We start from the raw sequence: 11,390 nt of genomic DNA on the forward strand, positions 1-11,390 counted from the left end.
GCTGCTGATATTCCTGTTACTGCTGTTCTTGCTGACGCTGCTCCTGCTGTTGCTGGTAAAGCGGTTGTGGCTGCTGCTGTTGCTGATGCTACTGCTGTTGCTGTTCCTTTGGCTGCTGTTGCTGATGCTACTGCTGTTGCTGTTCCTTTGGCTCTTGTTGCTGCTGCAGCTCCTGCTGTTGCTACTGTTGCTGTTACTGTTGCTCCAGTTGTTGCTGCTGCTGTTCTTGCTGATGCTGTTGCTGTTGCTGCTGCTGATTTTGCTGCTGCTGTTTTTGCAGCTGCTGTTGCTACTGTTGCTGCTACTGCTGTTTCTGGTGCTGCTGTTGATGATGCTGCTGCAGTTGCTGCCACTGCTCCTGCTGTTGCTACTGTTCCTGTTGCTGCTACTGCCGTTGCTGTTCCTGCTGCTGCTGCTCATGTTGCTCCTGTTGATGTTGCTGTTGCTGCAGCTGTTATTGCTGCTGATGATGCTGCTGCTGCTGTTGCTGCTGCAGTTGCTAATGTTGCTGCTGCTGTTGCTGTTGCTGCTGCTGTTGCTGCGGCTGCTGTTGCTGTTGCTGATCCTGTTGCTGCTGTTGCTGCTGCTGTTGTTGCAGCTGCTGTTGCTACTGTTGCTGCCACTGCTGTTTCTGTTGCTGCTGTTGATGATGCTGCTGCTGTTGCTGCCACTACTCCTGCTGTTGCTACTGTTCCTGTTGCTGCTACTGCCGTTGCTGTTCCTGCTGCTGCTCATGTTGCTCCTGTTGATGTTGCTGTTGCTGCAGCTGTTATTGCTGCTGCTGTTGCTGTTGCTGCTGCTGCTGTTGCTGTTGCTTTTGCTGCTGCTGCTGTTGTTGCTGCTGTTGCTGCCACTGCTGCTGCTGTTGCTGATGATTTTGCTACTGTTGCTTTTCCTGCTGCTGATGCTGCTGCTGTTGCTGCTGCTGTTGCTGCTGCTGTTGCTGATCCTGTTGATGTTGCTGCTGCGGCATGTTTGCTGGTTTTTCTCTAGCTGTTGTTGCTGCTTTTACTCTGGCTGGTGCTGGTTCTGCTGCTGCTGTTGCTGTTGCAGTTGCTGCTGCTGCTGTTGTTGCTGCTCTTCCTGCTGCTGTTGCTGAGGATTTTGCAACTGTTGCTTTTGCTGCTGCTGTTGCTGCTGATGTTGCTGCTGCGGCTGCGGTTGCTGTTCCTTTTGTTGCTGTTGCTGTTGCTGCTGTCGCTCTTGCTGTTTTTGCTGTTCCTTTTGCTGTTGTTGCTGCTGTTGATGTTATTGCTATGGCTGCCGCTGTTGCTGCTGCTGATGTTGCGGGTGTTGCTGTTGCATTTGCTGCTTTTGCTGCTGTTGTCGCTGCTGAAGCAGCTGCAGTTGCTGCTGATGTTGCTTTTGCTGCAGCTGCTGCAGATGTTGTTGCTGCTGCTGATGATGATGATCCTATTACTGATGTTGTTGCTGCCGCTGCTCCTCCTGTTGCTGGTGAAGCTGTTGCTGCTGCTGCTGTTGCTGATATTCGTTACAGCTGTTCTTGCTGATGCTGCTCCTGCTGTTGCTGCTAATGCTGTTGCTGCTGTTGCTGATGCTTCTGCTGTTGTTGTTCCTTTGGCTGCTGTTGCTGATGCTACTGCTGTTGCTGTTCCTTTGGCTCTTGTTGCTGCTGCTGCTCCTGCTGTTGCTACTGCTGCTGTTATTGTTGTTGCTGCTGCTGTTTTTGCTGATGCTGTTGCTGTTGTTGTTGCTGATGTTGCTGGTGTTGCTGTTGCATGTGCTGCTCTTGCTGCTGTTGTTGCTGCTGAAGCAGGTGCAGTTGCTGCTGGTGTTGCTGTTGCTGCTGCTGCAGTTGTTTTTGCTGCTGCCACTGCTGCTCCTGAGCTGTTGCTGTTGCTGCTGCTGATGTCACTGCTGCTGCTGTTGCTGTTCCTACTGCTGCTGTTCACATTGCTCCTGTTGATGTTGCTGTTGCTGCTGTTGCTGTTGCTGTTGCTGCAGCTGTTATTGCTGCTGCAGTTGATGTTGCTGCTGCGGCAGATTTGCTGGTGTTTCTGCTGCTGCTGTTGCTGCTGTTGCTATTGCTGTTGCTGTTTTTGCTGTTCCTGCTGCTGCTGTTGCTGCTGCTGTTGGTGCTGTTGTGGCAGCTGTTGCTGTTGTTGTTGCTGCTGATTTTTCTGCTCTTGCTGTTGATGATGCTGTTGCTATTGTTGCTGTTAGTGCTGCTGGTGGTGTTGCTAAAGCTGTTTTTGCTGTTTCTGTACCTGCTTCTGTAGCGGCTATCGCTGTTGCTGTTGCTGCTGCTGCAGTTGGAGCTGCTGCTGCTGTTGCTGTTGCTCATGTTACTCATGTTGCTGCTGCTGTTGTTGCTGTTTTTGCTGCTGCTGCACCTGATGCTGCTGGTTATGCTGTTGCTGTTGCTGTTGCTGCTGCGGCTGCGGCTGCTGTTCCTTTTCCTGCTGTTGCTGCTGCTGTTGTTGCTATGGCTGCTTATGTTGCTGCAACTGATGCTGCTGCTGTTGCTGTTGCATTTGCTGCTCTTGCTGCTGTTGTTGCTGCTTAAGCAGCTGCAGTTGCTGCTGGTGTTGCTGTTGCTGCTGCTGCTGCAGTTGTTGTTGCTGCTGTTTCTGCTGGTGTTGGGCTGCTGCTTTTGCTGATGATCCTATTACTGAAGCTGTTGCTGCCACTGCTCCTCCTGCTGCTGGTAAAGCGGTTGCTGCTGCTGCTGTTTCTGATGCTACTGCTGTTGCTGTTCCTTTGGCTCTTGTTGCTGCTGCAGCTCCTGCTGTTGCTACTGTTGCTGCTGTTTTTGCTGCTGCTGTTCTTGCTGATGCTGTTGCTGTTGCTGCTGCTGATTTTGCTGGTGTTGCTGTTATTTTGCTGCTCCTGCTGCTGTTGATACTGCTGAAGGTGCTGCAGTTGTTGCTGATGTTGCTGCTGCTGCTGTTGCTGCTGCAGTTGCTAATGTTGCTGCTGCTCCTGCTCTTGCTTCTGCTGTTGCTGCTGCTGCTGTTGCTGTTGCTGTTGCTGATCCTGTTGCTGCTGTTGCAGCTGCTGTTGTTGCAGCTGCTGTTGCTACTGTTGCTGCTACTGCTGTTTCTGTTGCTGCTGTTGCTGATGCTGCTGCTGTTGCTGCCACTGCTTCTGCTGCTGCTACTGTTCCTGTTGCTGCTACTGCTGTTGCAGTTCCTGCTGCTGCTGCTCATGTTGTTCCTGTTGATGTTGCTGTTGCTGTTGCCGCAGCTGTTATTGCTGCTGCGGTTGCTGCTGCTGCTGCTGTTGCTGTTGCTGCTGCTGCTGTTGTTATTGCGGCAGGTTTGCTGGTGTTTCTGCTGCTGTTGTTGCTGCTGTTGCTATGGCTGCTGTTGTTGCTGCTGCTGCTGCTGTTGCTATTGCTGTTGCTGCTGCTGCTGTTGTTGCTGCTGTTGCTGCCACTGCTTCTGCTGTTGCTGCTGTTGTTGCTGCTGCTGTTGCTGAACCTGTTGATGTTGCTGCTGCGGCATGTTTGCTGGTGTTTCTGCTGCTGTTGTTGCTGCTGTTGCTCTGGCTGCTGCTGTTGCTGCTGCTGCTGTTGCTGTTGCAGTTGCTGCTGCTGCTGTTGTTGCTGATGTTCCTGCTGCTGTTGCTGAGGATTTTGCAACTGTTGCTTTTGCTGCTGCTGTTGCTGCTGCTGTTGTTGTTGCTGATCCTGTTGCTGCTGTTGCTGCTGTTGTTGCTGTTCCTGTTGCATCTGATCCTGTTGCTGTTGCTGTTGCTGTTGCTGTTACTGCTGTTGTTGCTGCTCTTCCTGTTGCTGTTGCTCATGATTTTGCAACTGCTGCTTTTGCTGCTGCTGTTGTTGCTGCTGCTGCTGATCCTGTTGAATTTGCTGCTGCGGCATGTTTGCTGGTGTTTCGGCTTCTGTTGTTGCTGCTGTTGCTGCTGCTGTTGCTGTTGCAGTTGCTGCTGCTGCTGTTGTTGAGGATTTTGCAACTGCTGCTTTTGCTGCTGCTGTTTCTGCTGCTTTTGCTGCTGCTGTTGCTGATTCTGTTGCTGCTGTTGCTGCTCTTGTTGCTTTTCCTGTTGCAGCTTTTGCTGCTGCTGTTGCTGCTGCTGTTGCTGCTGTTGCTGTTGCTGCTGCTGTTGCTGTTGCTGCTTATTATGCTGCTCTTGCAGTTGTTGCTGCTGTAGCTCCTGCTGTTGCTGCTCTTGTTGCTTTTGCTCTGTTTCCTGCTGCTGTTGTTGGTGCTGCTGCTGATGTTGCTGGTGTTGCTTTTGGTTTTACTGCTGCTGCTGTTGCTCATGGTACCGTTGCTGCTGCTGTAGCTGCTGATGTTTTTGCTGCTGATGCAGTTGTTGTAGCTGCTATTGCTGCTGTTGCTGATATTCCTGTTACTTCTTTTGCAGCTGCTGCTGCTTCTGCTGTTGCTGGTAATGCTGTTGCTGTTGCTGCTGATGCTGTTGCTGCTGCTGCGGCTGCGCTTGCTGTTCCTTTTGCTGCTGCTGCTGTTGTTGCTATGGCTGCCACTGTTGCTGCTGCTGATGTTGCTGGTGTTGCTGTTGCATTTGCTGCTCTTTCTGCTGTTGTTGCTGCTGAAGCAGCTGCTGTTGCTGCTGGTGTTGCTGTTACTGTTGCTGCAGCTGCTGCAGTTGTTGTTGCTGCTGCTTTTGCTGATGATCCTATTACTGATGCTGCTGCTGACACTGCTCCTTCTGCTGCTGGTAAATCTGTTGCTGCTGCTGCTGCTGATATTCCTGTTACTGCTGTTCTTGCTGACGCTGCTCCTGCTGTTGCTGGTAAAGCGCTTCCTGCTGCTGCTGTTGCTGATGCTACTGCTGTTGCAGTTCCTTTGCCTACTGTTGCTGTTACTGTTGGTGCTGTTGTTGCTGCTGCTGTTCTTGCTGATGCTGTTGCTGTTGCTGCTGCTGATTTTGCTGGTGTTGCTGTTGATTTTGCTGCTCCTGCTGCTGTTGTTACTGCTGAAGGTGCTGCAGTAGCTGCTGGTGTTGCTGCTGCTGCAGTTGTTTTTGCTGCTGCTGCAGTTGTGGCTGCTGCTGTTGCTGTTGCTGATGTTGCTGTTGCTGCTGCAGTTGCTAATGTTGCTGCTGCTGTTGCTGATGCTGCAGCTGTTATTGCTGCTGCTGTTGCTGCTGCTGTTGCCACTGTTACTGTTGCTGCTGTTGTTGATGTTGCTGCTGCGGCAGGTTTGCTGGTATTTCTGCTGCTGTTGTTGCTGCTGTTGCTATGGCTGCTGCTGTTGCTGCTGCTGCTGCTGTTGCTGTTGCTGTTCCTGCTGCTGCTGTTGTTGCTGCTGTTGCTGCCACTGGTGCTGCTGTTGCTGATCCTGTTGATGATGCTGCTGCGACATGTTTGCTGGTGTTTCTGCTGTTGTTGTTGCTGCTGTTGCTATGGCTGCTGTTGTTGCTGCTGCTGCTGCTGTTGCTACTTCTGTTGCTGCTGCTGCTGTTGTTGCTGCTGTTGCTGATCCTGTTGATGTTGCTGCTGCGGCATGTTTGCTGGTGGTTCTGCTGCTGTTGTTGCTGCTGTTGCTCTACCTGCTGCTGTTGCTGCTGCTGCTGTTGCTGTTGCAGGTGCTGCTGCTGTTGTTGTTGCTGCTGTTCCTGCTGCTGTTGCTGAGGATTTTGCAACTGTTGCTTTTGCTGCTGCTGCTGTTGCTGTTGCAGTTGCTGATCCTGTTGCTGCTGTCGCTGCTGTTGTTGCTGTTCCTGTTGCAGCTGATCCTGTCGCTGTTGCTGCTGCTGTTGCTGTTGCTGCCATTGCTGCTGCTGCTGTTGCTCATGTTGCTGCTGCTGTTGCTGCTTCTGCTGCTGCTGCTGCAGTTCTTGTAGCTGATATTGCTGATATTCCTGTTACTGCTGTTGTTGCTGCCGCTGCACCTGATGATGCTGGTTATGCTGTTGCTGTTGCTGTTGCTGCTGCATCTGCGATTGCTGTTCCTTTTGCTGCTGTTGCTGTTGCTATTGCTGTTTTTGCTGTTCCTGTTGCTGATGTTGCTGCTGCTGTTGCTGTTGTTGCTTTTTTGCAGTTCTTGTTGCAGTTGCAGCTGCTGTCGTTGCTGCTGTTGCTATTGCTGTTTCATTCTGCTGTTGCTGTTGCTCCTGCTGCTGATGCTACTGCTGCTGATCATGCCTCTGTTGCTGTTGTTGCTGTTTCTGTTGTTGCTGTTAATGCTGTTGTTCCTGTTCCTGTTGTTGCTGTGCCTGTTGCTGCTGTTCCTGTTGCTGCTGTTGTTGCTGCTGCTTCTGTTGCTGTTTTTGCGGCTGCTGTTCCAGTTGCTGCTGTTATGCTGTTGATGCTGTTCCTCTTGCTGCTGTTTGTGTTGCTATTGCTGCTGTTGCTGCTGCTGTTGCAGCTGCTGCTGCGACGATTGCTGCTGCTGTTTTTGCTGTTCCTGTTGCTGCTGCTGTTGCTCTTGTTGCTGTTCCAGTTGCTGCTGTTGATGCTGCTGTTATGCTGCTGTTCCTGTTGCTGGTGTTGCTGCTGCTGTTAATATTCTTTTTGATGCTGTTGCTTCTGTTGCTTCTGTTGTTGCTGTTGCTGCAGATATGGTTGCTGCTGTTCCTGTTGCTGCTGCTGCAGGTGTTATTGCAGTTGCTTTTGTTGCTGTTGCTGTTTTTGCTGTTCCTGTTGCTGTTGCTGCTGCTGCTGTTGCTGTTGTTGATATGGCTGCTTCTGTTGCTGCAGCAGATGTTTCAGGTGTTGCTGTTTCATTTGCTGCTCTAGCTGCTGTTGTTGCTCCTGAAGCAGCTGCAGTTGCTGCTGGTGTTGGGCTGCTGCTGTTGCCGATGATCCTATTACTGATGCTGATGCTGCCGCTGCTCCTCCTGTTGCTGGTAAAGCTGTTGCTGCTGCTGCTGTTGCTGATATTACTGTTACTGCCGTTCCTGCTCATGCTGCTCCTGCTGTTGCTGGTTAAGCTGTTGCTGTGGCTGCTGTTGCTGATGCTACTGCTGTTGCTGTTCATTTGGCTGTTGTTGCTGCTGCAACTCCTGCTACTGTTGCTGTTACTGTTGCTGCGTTGTTGCTGCTGCAGTTCTTGCTGATGCTGTTGCTATTGCTGCTGCTGATTTTGCTGGTTTTGCTGTTGATTTTGCTGCTCATGCTGCTGTTGTTACTGCTGAAGGTGCTGCAGTTGCTGCTGGTGTTGCTGTTGCTACTGCTGCTGCAGTTGTTTTTGCTGTTGCAGTTGCAGCTGTTGCTGCTGATGTTGCTGTTCATGGTGCTGCTGATGATATTGCTGTTGCTGTACCTGCTTCTGTAGCGGCTATCGCTGTTGCTGTTGCTGCTGCTGCACTTGTTGCTGCTGCTGCTATTGCTGTTGTTGCAGTTGCTGATGTAGCTGCTGCTGTTGCTATTGCTGATATTCCTGTTACTGCTGTTGTTGCTGCCGCTGCTCCTGATGTTGCTGGTTATGCTGTTGCTGTTGCTGTTGCTGCTGTGGCTTGGTTGCTGTTCCTTTTGCTGCTGTTGCTGTTGCTGCTTTGCGATTGCTGTTTTTGCTGTTCCTGATGCTGATGTTGCTGCTGCTTTTGCTGTTGTTGTTATGGCTGCTTCTGTTGCTGCAGCTGATGCTGCTGGTGTTGCTGTTGCATGTGCTGCTCTTGCTACTGTGGTTGCTGCTGAAGCAGCTGCAGTTGCTGCTGGAGTTGCTGTTGCTGCAGCTGCTGCAGTTGTTGTTGCTATTGCTGTTGCTGATGATCCTATTACTGATGTTGTTGCTGCCGCTGCTCCTCCTGATCCTGCTAATGCTGTTGCTGCTGCTACTGTTGCTGATATTCCTGTTACTGCTGTTCTTGCTGACGCTGCTCCTGCTGTTGCTGCTAATGCTGTTGTTGCTGTTGCTGATGCTACTGCTGTTGCTGTTCCTTTGGCTGCTGTTGCTGATGCTACTGCTGTTGCTGTTCCTTTGGCTGTTGTTGCTGCTGCAGCTCCTGCTGTTGCTACTGCTGCTGTTACTGTTGTTGCTGCTGCTGTTTTTGCTGATGCTGTTGCTGTTGTTGCTGCTGATGTTGCTGGTGTTGCTGTTGCATTTGCTGCTCTTGCTGCTGTTGTTGCTGAAGCAGCTGCAGTTGCTGCTGGTGTTGCTGTTGCTGCTGCTGCTGCAGTTATTTTTGCTGCTGCAGTTGTTTTTGCTGCTGTTGCTGTTGCGGCTGCTGCTGTTGCTGCTGCAGCTGCTGCTGCAGTTGTTGTTTCTGCTGCTGTTGTGGATGTTGCTGTTGCTCATGATCCTATTACTGAAGTTGTTGCTGCCACTGCTCCTCCTGTGCTGTTGCTGTTGCTGCTGCTGATGTTGCTGATGCTGCTGTTGCAGCTGCACTTGCTACTGTTGCTGTTGCTCCTGTTTTTGCTGCTGCTGTTGCTGTTGCTGATCCTGTTGTTGCTGATGTTGCTGTTCTTGCTGTTGCTGTTGCTGATCCTGTTGCTGCTGATGTTGCTGTTCTTGCTGTTCCTGTTGCTGCTGTTGCTGCTGCCGTTGTGGCAGTTGTTGCTGTTGTGGTTGCTGCTAATTTTTCTGCTCTTGCTTCTGATGCTGCTGTTGCTATTGGTGCTGTTAGTGTTGCTGGTGGTGTTGCTATAAAGCTGTTTTTGCTGATGCTGCTGCTGTTGCTGCTGCTGCTGTTTCTGTTGCTGCTGTTGCTGATGTTGCTGCTGTTGCTGCCACTGCTCCTGATGTTGTTACTGTTCCTGTACCTGCTGCTGCTGTTGCTGTTCCTGTTGCTGCTGTTCATGTTGCTTCTGTTGATGTTGCTGTTGCTGCTGTTGCTATTGCTGTTGCTGCAGCTGTTATTGCAGTTGCTGTTGCTGCTGTTGCTGTTGCTGTTTTTGATGTTCCTTTTGCTGTTTTTGTTGCTGCTGTTGCTGTTGTTGATATGGCTGCTTCTGTTGCTACAGCTGATGCTGCTGCTGTTGCTGTTGCATTTGTTGCTCTTTCTGCTGTTGTAGCAGCTGAAGCAGCTGCGGTTGCTGCTGGTGTTTCTGTTGCTGCAGCTGCTGCAGTTGTTGTTGCTGCGGTTTCTGCTGGTGTTGGGCTGCTGCTGTTGCTGATGATCCTATTACTGATGCTGTTGCTGCCGCTGCTCCTTTTGTTGCTGGTAAAGCTGTTGCTGCTGCTGCTGTTGCTGATATTCCTGTTACTGCTGTTGTTGCTGCCGCTGCTCCTGATGTTGCTGGCTATGCTGTTGCTGTTGCTGTTGCTGCTGTGGCTGCTATTGCTGTTCCTTTTGCTGCTGTTGCTGTTGCTGCTGTTGCTATTGCTGTTTTTGCTGATCCTGTTGCCGCTGTTGCTGCTGTTGTTGCTGTTCCTGTTGCAGTTTTTGCTGCTGCTGTAGCTGCTGCTTTTGCTGCTGTTGCTGTTGCTGCTGCTCTTGCTGTTGCTGCTAATTATGCTGCTCTTGCTGTTGTTGCTGCTGCAGCTCCTGCTATTGCTGCTCTTGTTGCTTGTGCTGTTTTTCCTGCTGCTGTTGTTGCTACTGCTGATGTTGCTGGTGTTGCTTTTGCTTTTCCTGTTGCTGCTGCCGTTGTTGTTGGTACAGTTGCTGATGTTGCTGCTGCTGTTTTTGCTGCTGCTGCAGTTGTTTTATCTGCTATTGCTGCTGTTGCTGATATTCCTGTTACTGCTGTTTTTGATGCTGCTTCTCCTGCTGTTGCTGGTAATGCTGTTGATGTTGCTGTTAATGCTGTTGCTGCTGCTGCAGTTGTTGTAACTGCTATTGCTGCTGCTGTTGCTGATATTCCTGTTACTGCTGTTGTTGATGCTACTTCTCCTGCTGTTGCTGGTAATGCTGTTGCTGTTGCTGGTAATGCAGTTGCTGCTGTTGTTGCTGCTGCTGTTGCTGCTGCTGTGGTTGTTGCTGCTGTTGTTGCTGCTGTTGCTGATGATTTTGCTACTGTTGCTTTTGCTGCTGCTGTTGCTGCTGCTGTTGCTTCTGCTGTTGCTGCTGCTGTTGTTGCTGCTGTTGCTGTTGTGGCTGATATTCCTGATACTGCTGTTGCTGATGCTGCTGCTCCTGCTGTTGCTGGTAATGCTGTTGCTGTTGCTGGTAATGTTGTTGCTGTTCCTTTTGCTGCTGTTGCTGTTGCTGCAGTTGCTATTGCTGTTTTTGCTGTTCCTGTTGCTGTTGTTGCTGCTGTTGCTGTTGTTGCTATGGCTGCTTATTTTGCTGCAGCTGATGCTGCTGGTGCTGCAGTTGCATTTGCTGCTCTTGCTGCTGCAGTTGCAGCTTAAGCAGCAGCAATTGCTGCTGGTGTTGCAGCTGCTGCTGCTGCTGCTGCAGTTGTTGTTGCTGCTGTTTCTGCTGGTGTTGGGCTGCTGCTGTTGCTGATGATCCTATTATTGATGCTGTTGCTGCTGCTGCTGCTGCTGATATTCCTGTTACTGCTGTTCTTGCTGACGCTGCTCCTGCTGTTGCTGGTAAAGCTGTTGCTGCTGCTGCTGTTGCTGATGCTTCTGACGTTGCTGTACCTTTGCCTGCTGTTGCTGATGCTACTGCTGTTGCTGTTCCTTTGGCTGTTGTTGCTGCTGCAGCTCTTGCTGTTGCTACTGTTGCTTTTACTGTTGCTGCTGTTGTTCCTGCTGCTGTTCTTGCTGATGCTGTTGCTGTTGCTGCTGCTGATTCTGCTGGTGTTGCTGTTGATTTTGCTGCTCCTGCTGCTGTTGTTACTGCTGAAGGTGCTGCAGTTGCTGCTGGCGTTGCTTTTGCTGCTGCTGCTACAGTTGTTTTTGCTGCTGCTGCAGTTGTGGCTGCTGCTGTTGCTGTTGCTGTTGCTGCTGCTGATGTCGCTGCTGCTGCTGTTGCTGTTGCAGTTGCTGCTGCTGCTATTGTTGCTGCTGTTCCTGCTGCTGTTGCTGAGGATTTTGCAACTGTTGCTTTTGCTGCTGCTGTGGCTGCTGCTGATGCTGTTGCTGTTGCTGATCCTGTTGATGTTGCTGCTGCAGCATGTTTGCTGGTGTTTCTGCTGCTGTTGTTGCTGCTGTTGATCTGGCTGCTGCTGTTGCTGCTGCTGCTGCTGCTGTTGCTGTTGCAGTTGCTGCTGCTCTTGTTGTTGCTGCTGTTCCTGCTGCTGTTGCTGAGGATTTTGAAACTGTTACTTTTGCTGCTGCTGTTCCTGCTGCTGTTGCTGTTGCTGTGGCTGATCCTATTGCTGCTGTCACTGCTGTTCATGTGCAGCTTTTGCTGCTGCTGTTGCTGCTGCTGTTGCTGCTGCTTTAGCTGCTGCTGCTGTTGCGGTTGCTGCTGCTCTTGCTGTTGCTGCTGCTGCTGCTCCTGCTGTTGCTACTCTTGTTGCTTTTGCTGTTTTTCCTGCTGCTGCTGTTGTTGCTGCTGCTGATGTTGCTGGTGTTGCTTTTGCTTTAGCTGCTGCTGCTGCTGTTGCTGTTGGTACTGTTGCTGCTGCTGTGGCTGCTGCTGTTTTTGCTGCTGCTGCA

General features: G+C 51.0%; 1 pseudogene; it reads right to left on the reverse strand.

Annotated features, from left to right (window-relative positions):
• Positions 1-306: 306 nt before the first annotated feature.
• Positions 307-11,127, reverse strand: LOC121288401 (annotated as a pseudogene).
• Positions 11,128-11,390: the final 263 nt, after the last annotated feature.

The sequence above is a fragment of the Carcharodon carcharias genome, chromosome 15 (genome assembly GCF_017639515.1).
Source record: "Carcharodon carcharias isolate sCarCar2 chromosome 15, sCarCar2.pri, whole genome shotgun sequence".
NCBI lineage: Eukaryota > Metazoa > Chordata > Chondrichthyes > Lamniformes > Lamnidae > Carcharodon > Carcharodon carcharias.